The sequence below is a fragment of the Varanus komodoensis genome, unplaced genomic scaffold, assembly GCF_004798865.1.
Source record: "Varanus komodoensis strain SLA01 unplaced genomic scaffold, ASM479886v1 scaffold14_1, whole genome shotgun sequence".
NCBI classification, from domain to species: domain Eukaryota; kingdom Metazoa; phylum Chordata; class Lepidosauria; order Squamata; family Varanidae; genus Varanus; species Varanus komodoensis.
In genome coordinates this window covers 19,879,497-19,893,697 of record NW_025335438.1, presented here as the reverse complement: position 1 = coordinate 19,893,697, position 14,201 = coordinate 19,879,497, and the positions used below count along the sequence as shown (strand labels likewise).

Below are 14,201 nucleotides of genomic sequence, written 5' to 3'. Positions count from 1 at the left end.
TTTGTGTCTCAGTGGCTGCATGCACATGGAAGAGAATGCTTTGGGCAAGCTGTGTACACTCCTATCACTCCCACTTGGCTTCTTCTAACACTATGACCAGCTAAGCCAGAGAAAAATGGATAATTTAGTAAAGGGGAAGGCAGCACGTAGCCTCAGATATTTGGATTACAAATCCCATCAGCCCTGGCCAGAATACTTGATAGCAAGGGAATACAGGAGTTTCAGGTCAACATAACTGGAGGAATGGAGACTGGAAAGGACTCAGGAAAAGCCAATCCATTGTGAGATCCATGGTTCAGATTCATAGAAATTGAACCTCATTTGAATCTATTGTAGATTTCTCTGACATCCCTACTCCCAAGTAAGTATTTAAATAACTGCAGTTATAAACCTTTGCATATTACCTTGGAGTAAGTCATCCTCCACAGCCCCCAATCCTTGGAATGAACTGAAGACAAATTTGTAGATACATTATTAAAAACTATGTTCAGATTTTACTTAAAGCCTGTTGCTTTGCTTAATTTTTAAATAAATGTAAGAAACTGGGGCAAAGTAGGGATGGGAAGAAAAAAAAGAAACTTCTAGCTGACCTTTCTCATTTTAATGAAAGGCAGATTTTTTACTCTGCAGTCTTCATTCAGTGGACCTGGAAATTAATGTAACCTTTAAAAGTTTTGTTTAAAAGTGCATTTAAAATTATCAAGATTGTTGTTAAAATTGCTGTGTTCAAGTCTGATGCTCATAAGATTTGTAGTGCTTAATGTTTTCAAGCTGCCCAGAAATTCTTGATCGTGGGAATCACATTTAATAATAAAAAGTCCGTTATCAACCCTTCCCATGCTATGGTTATACAGAGAAGGCAGACTACCAGAACAATCCTGAATATGTTGACTCCAAGGTAAGTAAGTCCTATTGAGTTGGCTGGGACTTACTATCTAGCAAATATATTTAGGATTCTGTACTTCATTTAGGGTTATGGACATTCTTTTAATTTTTGTAAGACAAAAAAAATTATAGTGGAGATTTCAAATGCTTTGGTTTAAATATATAGATTAAAAATAGAAAGCCTACCTTGTCCCCACAGGCTATGATTCCCCTTTGCTGTTACAAATTCACAAGAATTTTAGCATATGTACTTTCCTGGACTATCAACAAATGATTACAGTCTCCTTAATTTGGAGAATGAGTGACAGGAGGGAAACAAGACATTTTGGTTTCAACTCCAAATATTTACTAGGAAATGAGTCCCACTGGACATGTATAGGATTTCTCTACATGAGTGGTTAAACCAATCTAATTATGTGGTGTAGATCTGCTCCTTATGATGTTCTGCTGGCAAGTGTGATGTAGTAGTAAATTCAAAGCATAGATGCTCATCACGAGAGCTGCACTTATATGGTGAGCCCCCAAATTCTGGCTAATGACCTGACCCATATCAATAAATTAGTTGTAGTAGTTCTTATCTTCACTGGGGACAAATATTTTATAAAATAATTTAGTATTCATTGACTATTGAAGACCAGGTCACTCCCAAATACTTGGTTAAAAGATGGATATCCCACAATTATATAATATTGCTGAGAAAATTCATGCCCCTGGAAGCAACAGGCAAGTCTGAGGGATGTGGCAGATGACATCAGCATCCCTGCTTTTCGAAAGGTCCAGGTGCTCACTCCTGTGAGCTCCATTGAACCATAGCTTCCTTGCAGTATGAACCCAATACTAACTTTGTGTTCTGCAATTTGTTCTCCATGTATTCTTAGTTTTGTCCCCCAGAGGATTCTTCTGTTTTTGCTCACATTCAGTTATGATGTTAATGTAACATCATGTTTTGGGATGGTACAATAGCAAAGCTGATAGCAAAACATATCCTTAGTGTGTATATATGTTTGCTCGTGAAACACTTTTGAGATATTTAGCTTACCTTGTGCCTACAGGCTGTGGGCAAGTCATGAAATGGAATACAGGACACATCATAACAAGCACTTGATAACAGGTGGCAGAAATGAGGCCCCGTTTCGGTCCTTTCTGAACATGTGTTTCTTAGATGTTCTGCTCCTTCAGTAATTTGCCTATTCAGCAGGGATTTGTTTCATACAGCAGTCCAGAATTAGGAGGAACATGTTTTGTACTCTTCTGGAGGACTATAGCATGCATTTAAGGGTACCACATAAATGTTTGGTCATAATAATAGTATTAAAGCAGTAACCCATATGGTTTTGATTTTTGGCCCTCAGTTGCTAGATAATATTTTGCCAACAACAACCACAGAAGAACTTTTATGGAATTTGCTGAGTCATCATTTAGAAGAGAGACCATTGCAATTTTGGCACTGGCACCTGGAGAGCTCATTGAAGATTATGAATTTGTTCTCTCTAAAACATCATAGGTATTATTATAGCAATTTCCATAACAACTTTAGGCCACCCTCTATAGCATGGTCCTTCCAGCTCCTATTTCCTTCATACAAACCAGACTTTTTCTACCTGTTGAGTTCTTGCATGTGTAAAGATGGTAACATTTGCTAAATTTATAGATGCTTCAGTGTCAAACAGCACAGAAGTATTCTGGATGCTGAGAAATGTTGGATTGAACATTATTCTTGTTTCGTTTTGACCTCTGCAACATTCTGCATGGGTGTTGATTTGTTAATTGAAGAAAAAATTCATGCCCCTACATTTTTAAACTTTAAAGACCTCTGGGTAGCAACATTTTTAAAAAGGTAAGACTTAATATTTTTGCTTGCCATGTTTACTTAGAAGGAAGCATGAATGTCATGTCTACTCAGTTGTAAGTTGGACAAGTCTCTGCACTACTAGGTTAAGAAGAAAGTAGAAATTTCTTCCCCAGGCTCTATGCAGTGTGCCACAAAAGAAAAAAGCCATTGTGTTTGATTAGCTGTACAATGGAGAAAAGAAAGTTTTCCTCTGCGACAGGGGCAGAGGGATCAGGGGAGGAAGCTGCTGAATCAGATGGGGAAATGAAACTCTGTAGCCTTAATAAGGTCCCCAGGTTAGAAGCTCCCCATCTCTGCGCTACACACTTATCTGGGAATAAGACCCATAGAACTCGGTGAAACTTATTTCAGGATAGGCATGTATAATGTTACCCAGACAATTCTCACACTTCAAAAGCTGGGAGTACTTGTAATATGATAATTCATTTCAGTATAGTTATATTGCACTCTTCTATGTAACATGTAAAGCATATTTAAAATACTATGCTGTTAATCTTGCTTCTAAGGAAGTGACATCTGACTCTGAGTAAGGCAGCTTTGTGTTTGAGTGGCTCATCTCAGTGGCATAGGGCACATTTAGACTGGCTCCATATTCTATTTGGACCCGATGAAAATGGTGTGCCTCTATGTGGAGATGAGGTGGAGGGTTTGGACCTATGGAAACTTTGGGGGATTTGAGGAGCTGTTGTAGGCACTACTGCAAAATGGCTCCCACTTTTGTTTAGTGGCTGCAGTGAAGGTTTGGGTCAGATCAGCTCCCCACTGGTGACTTGACAGGACAGGCAGCCTGGCATCAAACCTGCAGATGCTGACACTGATTAGAACCACTGCAATCACAGAAACCAGCTGGAAGCCACAGCAGGCGCTGCAACAGGCTACTCAGCCCTGCCCAGCCTCACCACAGCAAGATGAACCTGAGTGTCCCTGCCCCTGCCCCTCCCTCGGGTTCTCTCACTTCTTCGCCAGGTGCCTGAACCTTGTCTGTTCCTGACCTTGCTTTTGCTTCCGGTTCTGCAATGTCGTCTTGATACCCAACCCTTGCTTTTACCTCTATCTGCCTTTGCTTTTGGCCCTACTGTGTTTTGTCTTGGTGCTCCTGCTTGGTGCACCAGGCTGACAGCCTGGCCAGTCAAAGGACAGATAATTTATCAAAGAAACTGAGTACAAAAGGAGGAAAGGTCTTTAGAAAGAACTCTAAAGAAAATCCACATTGCACAAAAGCACAACAAAATACCTATTCAGAGATACAATCCTATACCTGTTTACAAGGAGTCTAATAGGAATTATGCCTGAGTAGAGCTACACAGGACTGCTCTGCTCATCCCATCCACATAAACACTTTCTCCAGCTTCAAAGGAGAAGAAAATCCTCCCCCACCCCACCTCAATAGTAAATCCCCAGTGCAGTTGGCTGCATTGCTGTGCAACTCCCTGCCTTTGGATGTCTGGGAGACACCAGTATTATTGTTTTCCATGCTTCCTGGGGCGGCGAGAATCATTTCAGGAAATCTTTGATTGACCAGCCATCGTTAATGATACTGTTATCCTTTTGTCTCTTTTGTCATTTTGTTGCATTTTAAATTATCATACGATGCTTTGATGACTTTACTCCATGGAGTGCCGTGAATCCACTCCATTCCCCTTTGTGAAAATTGAGCAGAAGGAGAAGAAAAGACTAGTGGTTGGGAGAAGACATAGTGAGATATAAGAGGAAGAGAGTAAGGCGAAGGACTGGGAGGGAAGGAAAAATAGCAAGAGAAAGAGCATGTCTAGAGCAAGGACAGAAGACAGAGGCTGGGTGTATATTTAGGGGCAGAGAGAATAAAGGCCTCTGTGGTGGAAGAGAAAAAATCTCTGCCTGTCTGCCTGCCTGCCAGATAGACAGTTGATCAGTGGCAAGTACAGGAATAGGAAGCAGGGCCTTGTGCCCTTACATTGTTTAAGTTTTAAAAACTTAAAGTAGAATTTTAAGGGAGGCAGGGATGGAAAGCTTCGCGGGAAGTCCCCATGGGTGCATTGTTGCCTATGAAAGCTGCACTGGAAAACATAGGAAAGTACCAGTTTGAGAGCACTAGGACAATCCTCTGAACCCTGGACAGTGGCTGGGAGACACAGGATAGTTAAAATTCTTAGCTTCAAGCTCAGAGACAGAGTGCTGACTTTGGAGCTCAGAACTAGAACTCTTTCCCCCCTCACTCCTGTTGCAGAATGATCCACAGTGGCTGCTGTCGAGGAAAAGCCTTTCACAGGGCTTAAAGGAGGCATTTCAGAGGTATGGAGGAGGAGATGGGGCAACCATGATACGAGATACCGTGAAGCTGCTTCACCCTTCTTCCTGCCCCCTTTAAGACACTGCTGTTAGGTGGTAAAAAATGGCATCTAATGAAAATGCAGCAGCAGAAGTGGGAAAGTGAGGATTGTCTCCACTGGGATCAGTACGCTGAACTAGGTAGGCACTTGGTCTGAACTGGTATGACTTTCTGTTTCTCTCTCTCCTCCCCTCCCCCATGTGTGTGTCAAATAGTATATCTTTGAAATAGCATCAAATATTCAATAGCCCTTGAATAGAAATGAACCTTTGTCTCAGTTTTAATGGAAAACAAGGATGGGGAAAAGTGTGAGTAAGAGACTAATTATGCCGCCTGGGTTTGCAAAGCTTTCGCTGTTGTTAACATAAGAATAAATGTTGGCTTATCCTAAAAAGGCAAGGCAGTCATGGACAGGTTTCATGGACAATCCCCCTCTCCCCGCCCCACTGATGAATCCTTGAAGGACAAGCAGCTACAGGGGCCCCTGTTCTATGAAGGTTGCCCTGGTGACTTAAGACAGTGTTGCATTAACCATCATACGGCCCTGCACCACCATAACATGAAGGTCCTTCTCTCCTCTCCCAAACAGCACAAAGTTGTAACAAAATGCTGATAGGCACCATAAAGCAGGAAAGATTGCCCTTTATAGCATCAATTAGTGCCCCCAAAGTACAACTTGAGTTTACTGATTTTTAGGCTTAAGTTGATTATTGCTCATTATAATACACAAAGAAACAATAAACCAAAGACAGATGGTTGACTTTAAACAACTCATTCCCTATGCACCTTATTGGATACTAAATAAAGCAAAAGAAAAGAAGTAATATTCAGTGTAAATGCAAACAATAAAGTCTGAAATGGTTTCATTCTCACAAAACTCAGGTTGAATTGATGGGATCCCCTTGCAGTGAGACTCTCTAAACCTAAGAGCCTGAAACTTTAGAGTCTGATTCTCATTTACAGTTAATCTCTCTGTTAATAGTATCGGTCTGGTTTGTTGCAGATGCTCTTGATATAATGTTTATCAAAGAAGAACTGCTGCATTGCCCTGTCTGTGCCAGGAAACTAAAAAACAAACAGTATGTCTAAAATGGGAACCACTTATTATTACTGAGACACTCCGCCATGATAGCTTCAGAGCTCAGGCTATTTGGATTTAAATTTTTTGTTGCCATCACATCCACACTTTCTCTCACATGTTTTCAGTTCTGGAAAATGTGGTACAGTAAGGGTCTTATGGGACTTACATGTATGAGGTAGGGATGTGTGATGGTGGGAAATCTGTTTTGTTAGAGGCTGACAGATTTGGCAGCATTTCCAATCTGGCAAATGGAAATGGACCATGATGGATTTTATTTGGGGTTGGCAGTGCGGGGTGGGGACGGAGCAGTTCTGAATATATATGCAAAATAGCTATATACATTGAGAACCAAGGTCAGCATATTTGTAGCATCATTTGTGCAAAAGATTTTAAATTTGTATAAATGAGTTCAGGATCTTTTGAATATTTTCATTAATTAATTAATTAATTCATAATACCACCTATTACCCAGAATGGCTCTCTAGGTTGTTCACAAAATCAAAATAAACAAACACAATATATAACAATGAACCAGGAACATTAAAATCAAACATAAGTGATACAACAATAAAATAGGAACAACAAAATGGCCACAACAAGCCTGCAACACTCATGCTCAGGTTAATCCAAGGGCACAGCAGCAAGAAAATACAGTAAAATGCAATAACAACAAAATAAAAAGATTTTTAAAATAAAAGATTTAAAATTATATAACCATTAAAAAGTTGGGTGAATAATGAGGTTTTTACCAGGCAATGAAAGGGATAAAGTGTGGGTGTGTCTGCCTGAGAAGCTGATTCCATAGATGGGGTGCCACAGTCAAAAAGGCCCTTTTCCTAGTGGCCACCATCTTTATTTCCTTTAAAGATGGCTTGTTGAGAAGAACCTCAGATGATGACCTCAAGGCATATATGAGAAGAGGAATACCTTTAGATAACCCAGCTCCAGGTCATGTTAATATGAGCATTGGTGTGGCATATTTCCTTGGTAAATATTTTTGGCATAGAGAAAAGATGAAACTAATGCTTGTCATATTCCCTACTTAACGAATGACTTGTCATTCTCAATTGCATCTGCATTATAGTTTTCTACTAAGGCTATGTGATTTGTGCACATCGATAGACCACTTTTATAATTTTCAGTTACATAGTTTTAGCTCCTGTGATTTGTGCACTGACATCATTTTTAGTGTCTTTCCTTTCCTTCATTTTCCCCACCAGTATTATGTACACAATATTTGATTTCTTTCCCTTATAAAATGGGATGTAATTCATGTAAGTTATTTAAAGAAACCCCTCAAGAAATTTGCAGGAATTTTTGACTGCCCAATTTCCTTACTTAAAAAAAATAAACTGGCACAAACTGCATCCTATTTAAAAGAAAAGAAATACAGGTGCTGGGTCAAATGGTATAATGTTGAATTGACATGAGGATGGGGAAAACAAAGCAATTTTAAGGGCTGAGTTGGGAAAATCCATTGGAATTTTGCCCCTGAATGGATATTTCATACATCCGTAATATGAGGATCCTGTGAGTAGTATACTAGACTACCTGCCTTTAATGTAATTGAAGTTTATGATCTGTATTTTTGCTACCTTGAGGAGTTGACTTCCTGCGGTATGTAAAACTTGGGAATTGCAGATACCTTCTTGACTGTTCTTCACCAAACAAGCCTTGAGGGTACCTTATATTGGCCTTTGTAAAAGTCTTAGGCTTAGGTATGGTTTAATTCTGAAGCATCACCTAAGCACCCTTCATGATATCCTTTCCTTTTAAGTACCTCTGCCTAACTGTCTTTCCAAATCATGGCTTTTGTAATGCTTGGTCAGCAGGTTTTAATTCAGTCACATAGTTGGAACCCAAATGACAGCTTTCTTACATTCTCTCAGTGTCAAGCTACATTCTCTTTGTTCTACTCTAACCTGCATCTTCTGAAAGTTGTTGCTTCCCCAACTAATTTGGGTTAATCAGTGTATGGTATGAATATATTGAAAAGTATTTCATAGTGGAAAGTGTAGGCTGGATGCTATTAAGACCCTCCTGTCTGATTCTGTGATCTCAAGTTTAGTGCTATCTTCTTATACTTCTTCTGAAATTTTGTATGTTGTGTCAAGTAATACATTCGTTGGGAAAAGCAGATTATTTTCATCTGTGGAGAGCTTTGCAGCCAACCACCCTTTTGAACATTGTGAGAAACAAAGTATTGAAGTCGGAAAAGTATTGCAAAGGTATTGCAGGAGAAAAAGTGCTCTGCTTTTATTTATACGTGGAAGAGATCTCTCCATCAGGATTCCAGCTGGAAGGAAAACACAATCTCACTAGTTGAGAGAGGCCTCATTTTTCTCTTCATGATCTTGCCCCATTCTGTTCAAGAAAGAATTAGACCTTGAATTAAAATCAACATGGCTGCGCCTCTGGCTTTGTATGGCAGCAAGCAGAGTTTCAGAATTAGAGGCACATTTTCACCCTTTAAGCACTCTTGGTTAACCATGGTAATTGTGTGAACCCCAAAAAAGATTAATCAGGGAAGGGATATCTATACCCCTGTGGCTCTTCGGGCATTCCATAGCTGCTACTGATGCCATGTTTCCCTGGGGAGAAACATTTACGCATTCGGGGGTGTGGGAAAGGTGAGCAACAAGGGTTGCATTCTGCTGGTTGCTTGTTACCCACCCACAGTTTAGGGATCTCCCTATTACTCCTCTGTTCTTCCCCCACAAGCTACAAAGCATACAGGAAGAGGAGTTGCACAGCATTTTCTCATGGAGAGGCAAAATGTGTGTGTGTGTGTGGGGGGGGGCATTGGCTAAACTCACACATTTGAGAGGCACTAATCAGTGGGGAAGGATCATGGGGGAAGAAATGAGTGGAAGCTACAAACTGCAACCCTATTGGCATAAAATTTATTTTGACACCTGTCTACTCTGAATGAAGTACAAGGTTAACTGATCATGTTTGGGCTGAGTAGGAATTTTGACCTTTGAATCTGGATTGTCTATAGACTAAGGTCAGTTCTTACTCTCTCTGCTCTGTCCATTTAGGGATGAACTAGTTAACAGTAAGAAAGATGCTGATTGGATATCCTAAGTCTAAGTTGGGGAACCTGGGGGCCTCCAGGTAATCTTGGATGCCAACTCTCATAGATCACAGTCATTTAGGAGAACTGTAAACCAACCACATCTGGTAGGCTTCAGGATCCCTATTCTGGCTTAAATTATCCATATCTGTTTTTAGTGGCAGGACAAGATGGAAGAAGGAGAGATCCATCATTGGGGAGGCTTGTGTTTAAAAAAAAACTCATAGAACTGAAATTTGGGGCTTGCAACCTCAGGAGCAGAAAATGGTGCATCTTTGTGGCTTGTGCAGACAGAACTTTAAGGCTCAGAGGGTGGTAGTGCAAGCCACCACCCTACAGCACAAGCTCCAGGGTGCCCTTTCATTCCACATTCATTCCAGATCTCCTACATTATGAGTTTATAAAATTTCAGCTCTAGTGTCTTGGGTGTGGGTGCAACCTCTAACAGATGAAAACCATTTGTTTCAGCTAAGTTCCACTGAAAGAATGAAATAGGACTTGGCACAGCCCAGTTCACTCCTTGTTTACTTGCAAGAAAAACTCACCATGTTCAACTGTAAGAAGTGTCCTGCAGCCTTAATTGTGGTGAGAAATTTAAATCCTTGGTTTCTGTAAGATTTGGGTCTGGTTCACACAACAGGCTCTCCTTTGGCAATGGTTTCTGGGCAGTTGTGGGACTATCAGTGGATGCAGAACTGTTTCTGCTTTTTATCAGAGTGGGACAGCTCATTCAGGCAGCAGATGCTGGGATCAGGGGGCAGAGGTAAGGTGCTGGAGGATAGGCCAGTGCATCCTAAGTATGCTTGCCGAGGTGCAATGGATGATGCAGTATACCATTGCCAATGCTGAAGTAAGGGTCAGCTAATTTTCTTGTTCACTTCTGTACCTGAAATGCAGGAAGGGGCATAATTTCCACCTTTGCTTCAGGTGGCAAGATCTGTTGGGATGGCCTGAGTCTGCTTGCAACCTAGACAGGATTACCTGTGTGTGTGTGCATGTGTGCATGCTTTACATAAACACAGCAGCTTGGAAAGTCTATTTCACATGGTGCCTCCACCCAGTCCACCTGCACCCACCCCCACAAAATAAAGCATGGATTACTGCAATTCTTTCATGCAATTTTGCCTGGGTTGCAATCCTCTTAGCCACCCTGTGCACTCTACTCCAACAGGCAACTGTGTAGGGAATGCTAGCAGATGCATGAAAACTCACTTCTGCCAGATCATGCCAACTGTCAGAAAAGGTCCTCAGTGGATAGTGCACAATTTTGCAAGGACTGAAGGGGAAGCTGGATTGTGTGTCCGAGGTTGTGACCCTAAGAGCAATCTTTTTCATTTCATCCACAGAGGCAGATAATGAAATTCATTTCTGGCACATAATCGTGCCAGTGAAATATGAATTTATTGCAGGGGGATTTGAGATATTATTTTCTGAGCTTTTTCCCTTTGTGAATTGTGCATGATCTTGGTGAGGGAAAGTGCTGTTGATCTTTCTTTTTTCTTTCTTTCTCTATGGCAGTAAGGCAATTTCCTAAACTTGTAGGTAATCCAATCTCTCTCTCTCTCTCTTCCTGTGTGTGTGTAGTGGGAGTAAGAGATTCAGAGTTCAAAGTCAATGGAATACAAGGAACTGACAGAATAGATAGGCTCAAGAGGCCAAGGCTGGATTTTTTCTCTTCTTGGAACAAACTGTTTCTTCAACATCCCCCTTTTGTGCTCCTGTGAAGAGCAGACCTGACTCTGCAGTTTGCATTTAGGAAAAACCTGCATTGTGGTCAGTCCTCACACAGTCGATTCACAGTCAGTGGGAGTATCATCACATGATCCAACTATAAAACCATTAGTTTCACCGAGTATAAACAGGTCAGATTCTTATGTTTCCTTGCTGTTTAAATAGATTTCTGATACAAGTGGAACTGTTTGAAATGCAAAATAGTGTTTAGCAGTTATTGCTCATGGACTATAGCCAATCTTAGTCCTACATAGAGTAGACCCGTTGAAATAAAAGGGACTTAAAATAGGCTCACATTGGATGCAGTCCCTTCTGCCATGACCTCTAGCATGTGCTTTAAAGGTTTTTTTGTTTGTTTGTTTGCAACACTACTTTAGGGTAGGTCAGTACTATTTTGCCTAATGATTTCATAGATAATATAGAAATAATAGCTTGTCCAACTGCACACAATAAACTAAGATTTGAATTAGAGACCTTGGCCCATAGGCTATACTTTACCAGCTTTTTCACCAACTATGCATAATGAAGAAAATCCATCCATACATAGACAAAAGAAACAGAGCTGTGCACACACATCATTTTGAATAGTCAGTCTTGTAAGCCAAAATAATGCCTCTGCTTCACCCCTACTTCTTCACAGATCATTAATCTTTCCATGTAACCACAAACAATGCACTGTGCAAACCAACAATTCATTTCCGTGCATTGTTGCGGGGGGGGGGGGAATCAAAGCAATTTAAATGAGATTGCTATTTATATATAGCCCATCCCCTGAAAGCAATTTCTACTCTCTCTCGTTATATAAAAAGAATGCAAACAAAAGAATTCTGTATCTCCAATGAATACTTCAAGGTTCTTCTGTCTCTCTTTCACTTTTAGAGTTCAATCTACAGAAGGGAGAAGGAATTAAAAAAAAAGCGAGCTAGACTTTATGTCTGTATTTGGTGGGATCTATTAAATTACTGCTGGATGTTTTTAATTATGCCACACATAAATGGCTCTGCAAAACAGCATTTGGAGCCAAATGCGAGCCTTGTTCATGAATGCTCTGCATTAGCTCTGTCCTGCACTGCCTGGCACTTGTCCGTGGTGGCCCCTCTGTGGTACCTTTGCAGCCTGGGATCTTTTCATTTCTTTTTCAAGTACAAGGGTGGGAGCTTGTGCTGGCAGAGGAGAAAGGAAATGGGTAATAAAACAGAGAGGCTAAGCAGCTCACTGGAGCCAGCAATACTGGGGTTCTGGTTAATTGCTCAAAAATGAAAAAGATTCAGGATTTTTCCTGAAATCCCATAAGTGCACTTGCCAAGCCTCAAGTATTAGATTGAATTACAGTTTCTAATTCCTTCCCCCATCTTACCCTCAGCCATGTGTCTTATTTCTTCCAAAGATTCTTGCACATTGCAGAGCAGAAACTAGAAGGGGTGAGCAAGCCGGGTGGCAGGCGCTGCCTTTCTGCATTACTCCATCAAATTTCTTTCCAACCATCATCTTTTGTCCTGTGATGACCATTCGGAGGAGATTCATCCTGGGTCCTCCTGGAGTGCTCATTCGCTCTCCTCCTATGTGAGCATTTTCCTGATCTACACATGCAGAATCATGACTTACATCCCTGTTGAGATGGTACCTCTGAAGGCTGTAGCTGAGGTATAGTGTATCTGAATGCATCTCCATATAGAATGTTACCCCAACCCCACCCCATAAAAGTATTACAAGCACCCTGATTGGGACCCATTTTGTTTACATGAATCATATGGTTCGATGAGCTTTCCATTTAAAGTCAATTCATGTGAGTCTATTATTCGTTTTATTTATTTGGCTTATAGCCTGTTCGTCAGAAAGAGCACTTGATGCCTAAAACCTGCATAAACCACAGAATGCCATGTGATTGGTACTTTGAATGCAACATCATAGCGTGCTATAGAATTGCAACTGTTGACAGAATCATAGGATGGGCTTCTCAGATATGTCTTTCCCAAGGTGCTACTCCCGTTCTAGCAGTACATGCCAATCTGGACACCTCTGCAGCTGTGCATGTATTTAGGATTAAGGTATTACCCACATGTTTTCATCATGAGTTTTGCTCAGGGCAATCTTCCTCTTAAATTACATCAAGTTCACAGATATGCTGTTGCTATGCTGGTGGCTTGGCCGCTGAACTCAGCACATGCTCACCTCAGGAGAAGAGTGACAGACACATCCAGAACCGATAAAGAAAAAGTACTTCAGCCCATCAATTGGGAATGTGCTGTTGATGCCAGTGAATGCAGGAGCCAATGAACTCATGATAATAGAAACATGTAAAAAAGCAGACAAAGCTGACTCAGTGCTCCATTATATAGGGCATGGGCTTGGGAAGCAAGATATAGGACTTCTACCAGGGGGACAGCCAAATAGGGACCTATTCACCTTTTGTGCATCCACCCCTCCCCAAACATCCACCCTCACACCCCACAAGGCATAGTAAGGTTATATAGGAAAGGAAGTGGAAAGAGGTGGGATAAGTCATGGTTATAACGTGCGGTATGTATTGGGAAGAGGTGAAGGATTGGAAATGGTTGCCTCTATAACAAGTCTAACGCTTGAATTACAGACCTACAGCCTGTTTGCACTGGACTGAAAGCACTATTTAAATGTCAACCAAGGAATCATAAGATCGTGTAATCCTGTGAAGTGGCTAGAAATCACTAAAAAGAATTTTGGTTGTTTCACAAAGCCCCATCATAATAATCAGTGGGCCTTTTTTTTGGTGAAGCCATAAGGCACATTCAAACTTGTTTAAAAAAGTATACCATAGACATGCTCTTAATTTGATTTCAAAAGTGGTGGTGATAGGGTGGAACCCAAAATATGGCATAGATGGAAAGAGAATCTTTTTCCTGAATCCTTATGGAATCCATGTTTTCACTGCATGGTGCAACAGGAGTATGGTTTTCATGATTCAGTATGTTTCTCATTGAGTGCCAGAATATATATATAGCCGTTGACCAGAAGCAGTGTTAACACAAAGAACTGTGCAGATTTAGTTTAATAAACCTGAACTGGAGTTCCAACTTTGATGTTGGCATGCTAGCAGCTAGGATGTAGGGCTGCCCATACCATTAGGCAGAGTGAGATAGTCGCTTTGGTTGGAGTAAGGGAAGTGGCAGTGAAATGTTGGAAGATGATGCTCTGTGTACCACATGGTACTTCTCTGCCTGCTGCCCTCAGATGTAGTGGAGGATGCAGGATGCCCTGCTACTGGTGATGGAAAAATAAGATGTGACTGAGA

General features: G+C 41.0%; 1 protein-coding gene across 11 annotated transcripts in view; it reads left to right on the top strand.

Moving 5' to 3' along the window:
* LOC123020566 (chloride channel protein C-like) overlaps window positions 1-14,201 on the top strand; it is a 297,824-nt gene that overhangs the window by 93,844 nt on the left and 189,779 nt on the right. Inside the window, exons 19-21 of one of the 11 annotated variants that reach the window (XR_006414132.1) lie at window positions 9,671-9,787; window positions 10,787-11,064; window positions 12,321-12,423. The exons of 8 other annotated variants lie outside the window; for them this stretch is intronic. The gene's annotated coding sequence lies outside the window, so the exon portion shown is untranslated. Of the gene's footprint in view, window positions 1-9,670; window positions 9,788-10,786; window positions 11,445-12,320; window positions 12,424-14,201 lie in introns of those variants that run through there. 2 more of the 11 variants (XR_006414129.1, XR_006414131.1) reach the window with 2 other exon arrangements.